Source organism: Salvelinus fontinalis, chromosome 15 (genome assembly GCF_029448725.1).
Source record: "Salvelinus fontinalis isolate EN_2023a chromosome 15, ASM2944872v1, whole genome shotgun sequence".
Classification (NCBI taxonomy): Eukaryota; Metazoa; Chordata; class Actinopteri; order Salmoniformes; family Salmonidae; genus Salvelinus; species Salvelinus fontinalis.
Genome location: NC_074679.1, coordinates 37,350,943 through 37,359,965, shown reverse-complemented (window position 1 = coordinate 37,359,965; position 9,023 = coordinate 37,350,943).

The following is a 9,023-nucleotide window of genomic DNA, read 5'->3' as shown; positions in this document are numbered from 1 at the left end:
CATATAAAATATACTAAACGTACATAATAATACAAAATGCTCTGAGACCAGGTTGCACGCCTTGTCAGTGAGGGACTGAAGAGGATGGAGAGACCCAGGTATTACCCGAGGCACAGGTCTGTGGTGTGTTTCAGTCACTTCACTGGGGACTGCTTTGACTGAACTGGAGAAACTGTGTCTCAAACCACATGCAGTGCCTAGCCAGTTCCTCTTCTGTCCTCCTGAGGTACTCATACCATATCTTATTTCAGGGCCTGTACTCAAAAAGCCTCTCAGAGTAGTAGTGCTAGGATCAGATCCTCTGTACATATAATCTTATTCATTGTGATCTAAAAAACTAAACTGATCCTATATTAGCACTATACTCAGACTCTTTGTGAATAAGGGCCCAGAGTTCTGTTTAAAGTGCTAAGAAATAGATAAGTGTGCTTTATACCAGTTTTGTTACGAGATGTCCCCTAACCAATAGATAGCTCTGCTATTATGTGTATCTGAGTGTGATACTATGTAGTATCAGTGAGCCAAGTTAGGCATTACTTACTGTGCACTGATTGGAGCTGTATGCATGCTACAGACTGATACTGAAGTAAAGACATTCTTATCAACATTACCTTGGTGCTTTAGCAGAGGCCAGCCTCCTCTAAAGCACCAAATAACGAGTAGGCTGCTACAACACAGGACCAAGCTTCCTTCTCCAAATATGACGCAAAAAAATCTACCCACCAGGTTTGTCGTTTGTGGGGAAAAAACTGTCAGAAGATTTTGTAAGACTTTCCTTATGGAAGGTAAATAATGATCAGAGAGAATAATGATGAGAGAGAAATAATGATTTGATAATAATTCAACTCTGAACTGCTAATCATCCCTGTCTAGATGGTGCTCTACACATCAATAAGAGGAATGTGATTGGCAAAGTTCTGCGTAACAGAAGTGTCAACGAGCTCTGACTGCCTACCATGACGAGCTTAATCGCCTGAATGAGAAAAAGTGCATGAAACTGCTGACGGGGCGCTTTTTTCGGGGGCCATGACAGGCGATGTCAACAACTGGACAGAAAACTGATGAGCGCTTAGCTTCACACCCCCTCCTGAAAAAGGCCAGGATGGAACCTGGCAATGAGTCAGAGGACATTGTATCTTCAGAGATCATTGCATTTTGCAGGTAAGGTGTTTTTGTCGTTATTGATCTGTGTGATCAATACAAAACGGATACATAATTGACTTTGGAGAAGCTTGCTCTATTTCTCCCTCTATTCTGTGTAGTCTGAGCCAAATCAATAACGAATGACTTCTGTTCTCCTCAGCCCATACACTATGAGCAGTGATCATGATTATGATAGAGGTGGTGGTGCAGATGTTTTTGATTTAATCTTTATTTTGACAGGGTGCCTGAACCTATTCCAGAATATATCAATCAGCCTGTCAACGCACCTGTTGACGGGAATTCTCTGGTAACAATGGTTGTAAAGCAGTGTCTGTATTTCCATCAATAGTTCAATGGTTTCATATTGAACATTCATTTTCTCCATGTATTCTGCGTGCAAATTCAAGTTGGGATGGTGATCTATGCCTGCTTTATTAGGAATGTGTTCCTAATGTGTATAACTATAACTCATATGTTCGCTGGTCTCACAACAATAGGGTGCAACATTCTATCACTTTGAAGTACAAAGGTCTGTAATGAAATTGTATAGATTGTTCATTGTACAGGTTGCTTCTGTTTTGTTTTAGAATATTATTATTTGTTACAACACAACTTTATTCCACAGCCATAACTGCTCTAGTTAAAGCATTGAGGGTACAATGTGGGGTGGTGTCTTTGGAAAAAGTATTTAAGGCAAGAGTTATGTCAGGTAATGTTCAACTTCTGTTGATGATGAGCTACCTTTTTGTTTCAGATTTGGATTGTGTGTCAAACCTCCATGGAGAGGTTGCCCCCAAATGCTGATCCAAATAAGCTTTCCCTTCATAAAGTGACACTGGATCAGTGCTCAGGGGAAATTGTGTTATTCTGTTTACTAGTATTTTCATCTCACAAGTGTGTTATGGATTATTTATCTCATGATCACTGCATAACAAAAGTTGTTTTGTTGGTTGATCACGATGTAATGTTGGGGCAGTCCTGCCTCCCAGGCTGCGTGCCGCCCCCAAGACCACAGCCAATTGCATGCAAGGAACAACACAGCTAACATGGTAAGTATTTTGGGCTAGCTAGTTACCTATGCTGGTTGTTAGCTTCAATAACTGACATGTGTATAATTATAATGGAAACTTCATGTTTTGTGGACAATGTTTACATTTACAGTAGGTGAGCTTCATTCCTGGCAGGCTGATCAGATTCTATAGCAGCCTCAGAGGCTGATAAGTCAGGATGCTGTCTTGTAGGCTGTTTCGTAGGTAAAGCTCCTTGCAGGCAGATTAGCTGTCAGCACTTTATAGGCTGATTCATATAATCCAGAGTGGGTGTCCTCTATTTCTGGCAGGCTGATCAGATTTAATAGCAGCCTCAGAGGCTGTGTCACGCCCTGGCCTTAGTTATCTTTGTTTTCTGTAATATTTTGGTTAGGTCAGGGTGTGACAGGGGGGATGTTTGTGTGTATTTGTCTTGTATTGGGTGGTTGTATGGTATAGGGGGTTTTGGTAGAGTGCATGGGTTTGTGTTGAGTGTAGGTGTCTAGGTAAGTCTATGGTTGCCTGAATGGTTCTCAATCAGAGACAGCTGTCATGCATTGTCTCTGATTGGGAGCCATATTTAAGGCAGCCATAGGCAGTAGGCTATTCTGGGGAATTGTCTATGTTTAGTGTCAGCACTATTTGTTTGAATAGCTTCACGGTCGTCAGTTTGTTGTTTTTGTTCGTCTTCATAAATAAAAGAAGATGTCGTTCTATCATGCTGCGCCTTGGTCCACTCTTCCTCAAAGTTACGACGGTCCTGACAGAATTCCCCACCAAACAAGGACCAAGCAGCGTGTTAAGCAGCAGCAGGAGCAACCTACACAGGATTTCTGGACATGGGAGGAGATACTGGATGGTAAGGGACCTTGGGCTCAACCTGGAGAATATCGCCGCCCTCGTGAAGAGCTGGAGGCAGCTAAAGCCGAGAGGCGGTGGTATGAGGAGGCAGCACGGAGGCGAGGCTGGAAGCCAGTTAGTCAAGCCCAAAAATTTCTTGGGGGGGGGGGGGGCTAAAGGGTAGTGTGGCGAAGTCAGGTAGGAGACCTGCGCCAACTTCCCGATCTTACCGTGGAGAGCGAGAGTACGGGCAGACACCATGTTATGCGGTAGAGCGCACGGTGTCTCCTGTACGTGTGCATAGCCCGGTGCGGGTTATTCCACCTCCCCGCACTGGCAGGGCTAGATTGAGTATTGAGCCAGGTGCCATGAAGCCGGCTCAACGCGTCTGGTCTCCAGTGCGTCTCCTCGGGCCGGCATACATGGCACCAGCCTTACGCATGGCATCCCCGGTTCGCCTACACAGCCCGGTGCGGGTTATTCCACCTCCCCACACTGGTCGGGCTACGGGGAGCATACAACCAGTAAAGGTTGGGCAGGCTCAGTGCTCAAGGGAGCCAGTACGCATGCACGGTCCGGTATTTCCGGCGCCACCTCCCCGCCCCAGCCCAGTACCACCAGTGCCTACACCACGCACCAGGCTTCCTGTGCGTCTCCAGAGCCCTGTTTCTCCTCCACGCACTAGCCCTGTGGTGCGTGTCTCCAGCCCATTACCACCAGTGCCTACACCACACACCAAGCCTCCTGTGCGTCCTGTTGCTGCTCCCCGCACTAGCCTTGAGGTGCGTGTCCTTAGCCCGGTACCTCCAGTTCCGGCACCACGCACCAGGCATACAGTGCGCCTCAGCCGGCCAGAGTCTGCCGTCTGCCCAACGCCGTCTGAGCTGCCCGTCTGCCCAACGCCGTCTGAGCTGCCCGTCTGCCCAACGCCGTCTGAGCTGCCCGTCTGCCAAGCACCGTCAGAGCCGACCGTCTGTCCCGACCCTTCAAAGCCGCCCATCTGTCCCGAGCCTTCAAAGCCGCCCATCTGTCCCGAGCCTTCAAAGCCGCCCGTCTGTCCCGAGCCTTCAAAGCCGCCCGTCTGTCCCGAGCCTTCAAAGCCGCCCCTCTGTACTGAGCCTTCAAAGCCGCCCGTCTGTCCTGAGCCTTCAAAGCTGCCCGTCTGTCCTGAGCCTTCAGAGCCGTCTGCCAGACAGGAGCCGCCAGGGCCGTCGGCCAGCCCCGAGCAGCCAGAGCCGTCGGCCAGCCCCGAGCAGCCAGAGCCGTCGGCCAGCCCCGAGCAGCCAGAGCCGTCGGCCAGCCCCGAGCAGCCAGAGCCGTCGAGCAGCCAGGATCTGCCAGAGCCGCCGGCCAGCCAGGATCTGCCAGAGCCGCCTAACTATGGTGGAGTGGGGGCCACGTCCCGCACCCGAGCCGCCGCCGTAGGAAGGCCCACCCGGACCCTCCCCTTCTGTGTCAGGTTTGCGGCCGGAGTCCGCACCTTTGGGGGAGGGGGTACTGTCACGCCCTGGCCTTAGTTATCTTTGTTTTCTGTAATATTTTGGTTAGGTCAGGGTGTGACAGGGGGGATGTTTGTGTGTATTTGTCTTGTATTGGGTGGTTGTATGGTATAGGGGGTTTTGGTAGAGTGTATGGGTTTGTGTTGAGTGTAGGTGTCTAGGTAAGTCTATGGTTGCCTGAATGGTTCTCAATCAGAGACAGCTGTCATGCATTGTCTCTGATTGGGAGCCATATTTAAGGCAGCCATAGGCAGTAGGCTATTGTGGGGAATTGTCTATGTTTAGTGTCAGCACTATTTGTTTGAATAGCTTCACGGTCGTCTGTTTGTTTTTGTTCGTCTTCATAAAAGAAGATGTCGTTCTATCATGCTGCGCCTTGGTCCACTCTTCCTCAAAGTTACGACGGTCGTGACAGGCTGATAAATCAAGATGCTGCCTTGTAGGCTGTTTCATATGTATTTGTATTATTTTGGAATAGAGTTCCATGTAGTCATGGCTCTATGTAAATACTGTGTGCCTCCCATAGTCTGTTCTGAAGTTGGAGACTGTAAAGAGATCTCTGGTGGCATGTCTTGTGGGCTCCTTGCAGACAGCCTACAGTCAGCCCCCTGACTTATTAGCCTCGGAGGCTGCTATTGAATCTGAGCAACCTGCCAGAAATAGAGCGCACCCGCTCTTGATCATATACATAATGCACTGACTCAAGGAGCTTTACCTATGAAAAAGCCTACAAGGCAGAAAAATCCTGATTTATCAGCCTCTGAGGCTGCTATTGAATCTGATCACGCTCTGAGGCTGGAATTGAATCTGATCAGCCTGTCAGGAATGGAACTCACCCACTCTGTACATTTAAACAGTATCCGTAAAACATGAAGTGTCCCTTACAATTATACACATATCAGTTATGCAAGCTAGCAAATCAAAATCAAATCAAACTTTATTTTTCACATGCGCCGAATACGACAAGTGTAGACCTTACCATGAAATGCTTACTTACAAGCCCTTAACCAACATTACAGTTCAAGAACAGTTTAGAAAATATTTACCAAATAAACAAAAGTTAAAAAAAATTAAATAATAAAAAGTAACACAATAACGAGGCTATATACAGAGGGTACCGGTACCGAGTCAGTGTGCGGGGGTACATGTTAGTTGAGATCATTTGTACATGTAGGTAGGGGTGAAGTGACTATTCATAGATAATAAATAGCGAGTAGCAGCAGTGTACAAAACAAATGTGGGGGGGGTCAAAGTAAATAGTCTGGGTAGCCATTTGATTAGATGTTCAGGAGTCTTATGGCTGGACACCAAGGAACTTGAAGCTCTCAACCTGGTCCACTGCAGTCCCGTCAATGAGAATGGGGTGTGCTCGGTCCTCTTTTTCCTGTAGTCCACAATCATCTCCTTTGTCTTGATCACATTGAGGGAGAGGTTGTTGTCCTTGCACCACACGGCCAGGTCTCTGACCTCCTCCCTATAGGTTGTCTCGTCGTTGTCGGTGAACTTAATGATGGTGTTCGAGTCGTGCCTGGCCGTGCAGTCATGAGCGCAGCCTGAGGGGCCCCTGTGTTGAGGATCAGTGTGGCGGATGTGTTGTTACCTACACTTACCACCTGGGGACGGCCCATCAGGAAGTCCAGGATCCAGTTGCAGATGGAGGTGGTTAGTCCCAGGGACCTTAGCTTATTGATGAGCTTTGAGGGCATTATGGTGTTGAACGCTGAGCTGTAGTCAATGAATAGCATTCTCACATAGGTGTTCCTTTTGTCCAGGTGGGAACGGGCAGTGTGGAGTGCAATTAAGATTGCATCATCTGTGGATCTGTTGGGGCGGTATGCAAATTGGAGTGGGTCTAGGGTTTCTGGGATAATGGTGTTGATGTGAGCCATGACCAGCCTTTCAAAGCACTTCATGGCTACAGACGTGAGTGCTACGGGTTGGTCGTCATTTAGGCAGGTTACCTTAGTGTTCTTGTCACTGGCACTATGGTGGTCTGCTTAAAACATGTTGGTATTACAAACTCGGACAGGGAGAGGTTGAAAATGTCAGTGAAGACACTTGCTAGTTGGTCAGCGCATGCTCACGGTACACGTCCTGGTAATCCGTCTGACCCTGCGACCTTGTGAATGTTGACCTGTTTAAAGGTCTTACTCACATCGGCTGCGGAGAGCATGATCACACAATCTTCCGGAACAGCTGGTTCTCTCATGCATGTTTCAGTGTTATTTGCCTTGAAGCGAGCATGGAAGTAGTTTAGATTGTCTGGTAGGCTTGTGTCACTGGGCAGCTCTCGGCTGTGCTTCGCTTTGTAGTCTGTAATGGTTTACAAGCCCTGCCACTTCCGACGAGCGTCAGAGCCGGTGTAGTACGATTCAATCTTAGTCCTGTATTGATTGTTTGTCAGAGGGCATAGTGGGATTTCTTATAAGCTTCCGGGTTATAGTCACACTCCTCAAAAGCGGCAGCTCTAGCCTCTAGCCCAATGGCTGATGTGGTGTACTCCTCAATGACATCGGAGGAATCCCGGAACATATTCCAGTCTGTAATAGCAAAACAGTCCTGTAGCTTAGCATCTGCTTCATCTGACCACTTTTTTTATTGATCTAGTCACTGGTGCTTCCTGCTTTCATTTGTGCTTGTAAGCAGGAATCAGGAGGATAGAATTATGGTCAGATTTGCCAAATAGAGGGTGAGGGAGAGCTTTGTATGAGTCTGTGTGTGGAGTAAAGTTGGTCCAGAGGTTTTTTCCCTCTGGTTGCACATTTAACACACTGACAGAAATTTGGTAGAACGGATTTAAGTTTCCCTGCATTAAAGTCCCCGGCTACTAGGAGCGCTGCCTCTGGGTGAGCTTTTTTCTTGTACGCGTATGGCGGAATACAGCTCATTCAATGCGGTCTTAGTGCCAGCCTCTGTCTGTGGTGGTATGTAAACAGCTACGAAAAACACAGATGAAAACTCTCTAGGTAGGTAGTGTGTTCTACAGTTTATTATGATATACTCTACATTAGGCGAGCAACAGCTCGAGACTTCCTTCGATCTCGTGGACCAGCTGTTGTTTACAAAAATACATTGTCCTCCGCCCTTTGCCTTACCAGACGTCGCTGTTCTATCCTGCGGGAATAGTGTGTAACCAGCCAGCTGCATGTTGATCGTGTAGTTGTTCAGCCCCGAGTCCGTGAAGATGTTACAGTTTTTAATGTCCCGTTGGTAGTTTAATCTTAATCTCTTAGCTCAAGGTAAGGGACATTTAAGCTTTCTAACATTCTAATTTATAAACTGATAATGAGCTCCAAACACAAATGAAAGCATGATGTTAGCATGAAATTTACCATCCCTTGTGTAGCAATCAATAAAAACGTATGCACTGATCCACCGTGGGCTCTGCCGCATTAGCCATACTGTCAATCTATAATTAATACTTCCACACTCCTATTTATAGAGTTTATATCTAGTGATCTCAACAAAACAATATTTGTTATGTCTTGATCATGAGAAAATGATCTGGGATCTCGAAAAAACAAATGTTGTTATGTCTTGATCATGAGATAAATAAGTTGTGATCTCAACATAATGAGGGATTTAAAAACATGTCCTCTCTGGATTTCTGTCGATTCTTGTGTGGCGTTAAATTGTTTGTTACTGGGTTGGATCAAAATGTATGCAGTCGTGGCCAAAAGTTTTGAGAATGACACAAATAATGTGTCAATTAATTTCCACACGGTCTGCTACCTCAGTTTGTATGATGGCAATTTACATATACTCCAGAATGAATTGAAGAGTGATCAGATAAATTGCAATTAATTGCAAAGTCCCTCTTTGCCATGGGACGGACTGAGGGACAGACTGTTATTCTGCAAAAGGTACAGGGATTGGACTGCTGAGGACTGGGGTAAAGTCATTTTCTCTGATGAATCCCATTTCCGATTGTTTGGGGCATCCGGAAAAAAGCTTGTCCGGAGAAGACAAGGGGAGCGCTACCATCAGTCCTGTGTCATGTCAACAGTAAAGCATCCTGAGACCATTCATGTGTGGGGTTGCTTCTCAGCCAAGGGAGTGGGCTCACTCACAATTTTGCCTAAGAACACAGCCATGAATAAAGAATGGTATCAACACATCCTCCGAGAGCAACTTTTCCCAACCATCCAGGAACAGTTTGGTGACGAACAAGGCCTTTTCCAGCATGATGGAGCACCTTGCCATAAGGCAAAAGTGATAACTAAGTGGCTTGGGGAGCAAAACAGATGGTTTTTGGGGTCCATGGCCAGGAAACTCCCCTGACCTTAATCCCATTGAGAACTTGTGGTCAATCCTCAAGAGGCGGGTTGACAAACAAAAACCCACAAATTCTGACAAACTCCAAGCTGCAAGAATGTGCTGCCATCAGTCAGGATGTGGCCCAGAAGTTAATTGACAACATGCCAGGGTGGATTGCAGAGGTCTTGAAAAAGAAGGGTCAACACTGCAAATATTTACTCTTTGCATCAACTTCATGTAATTGTCAATAAAAGCC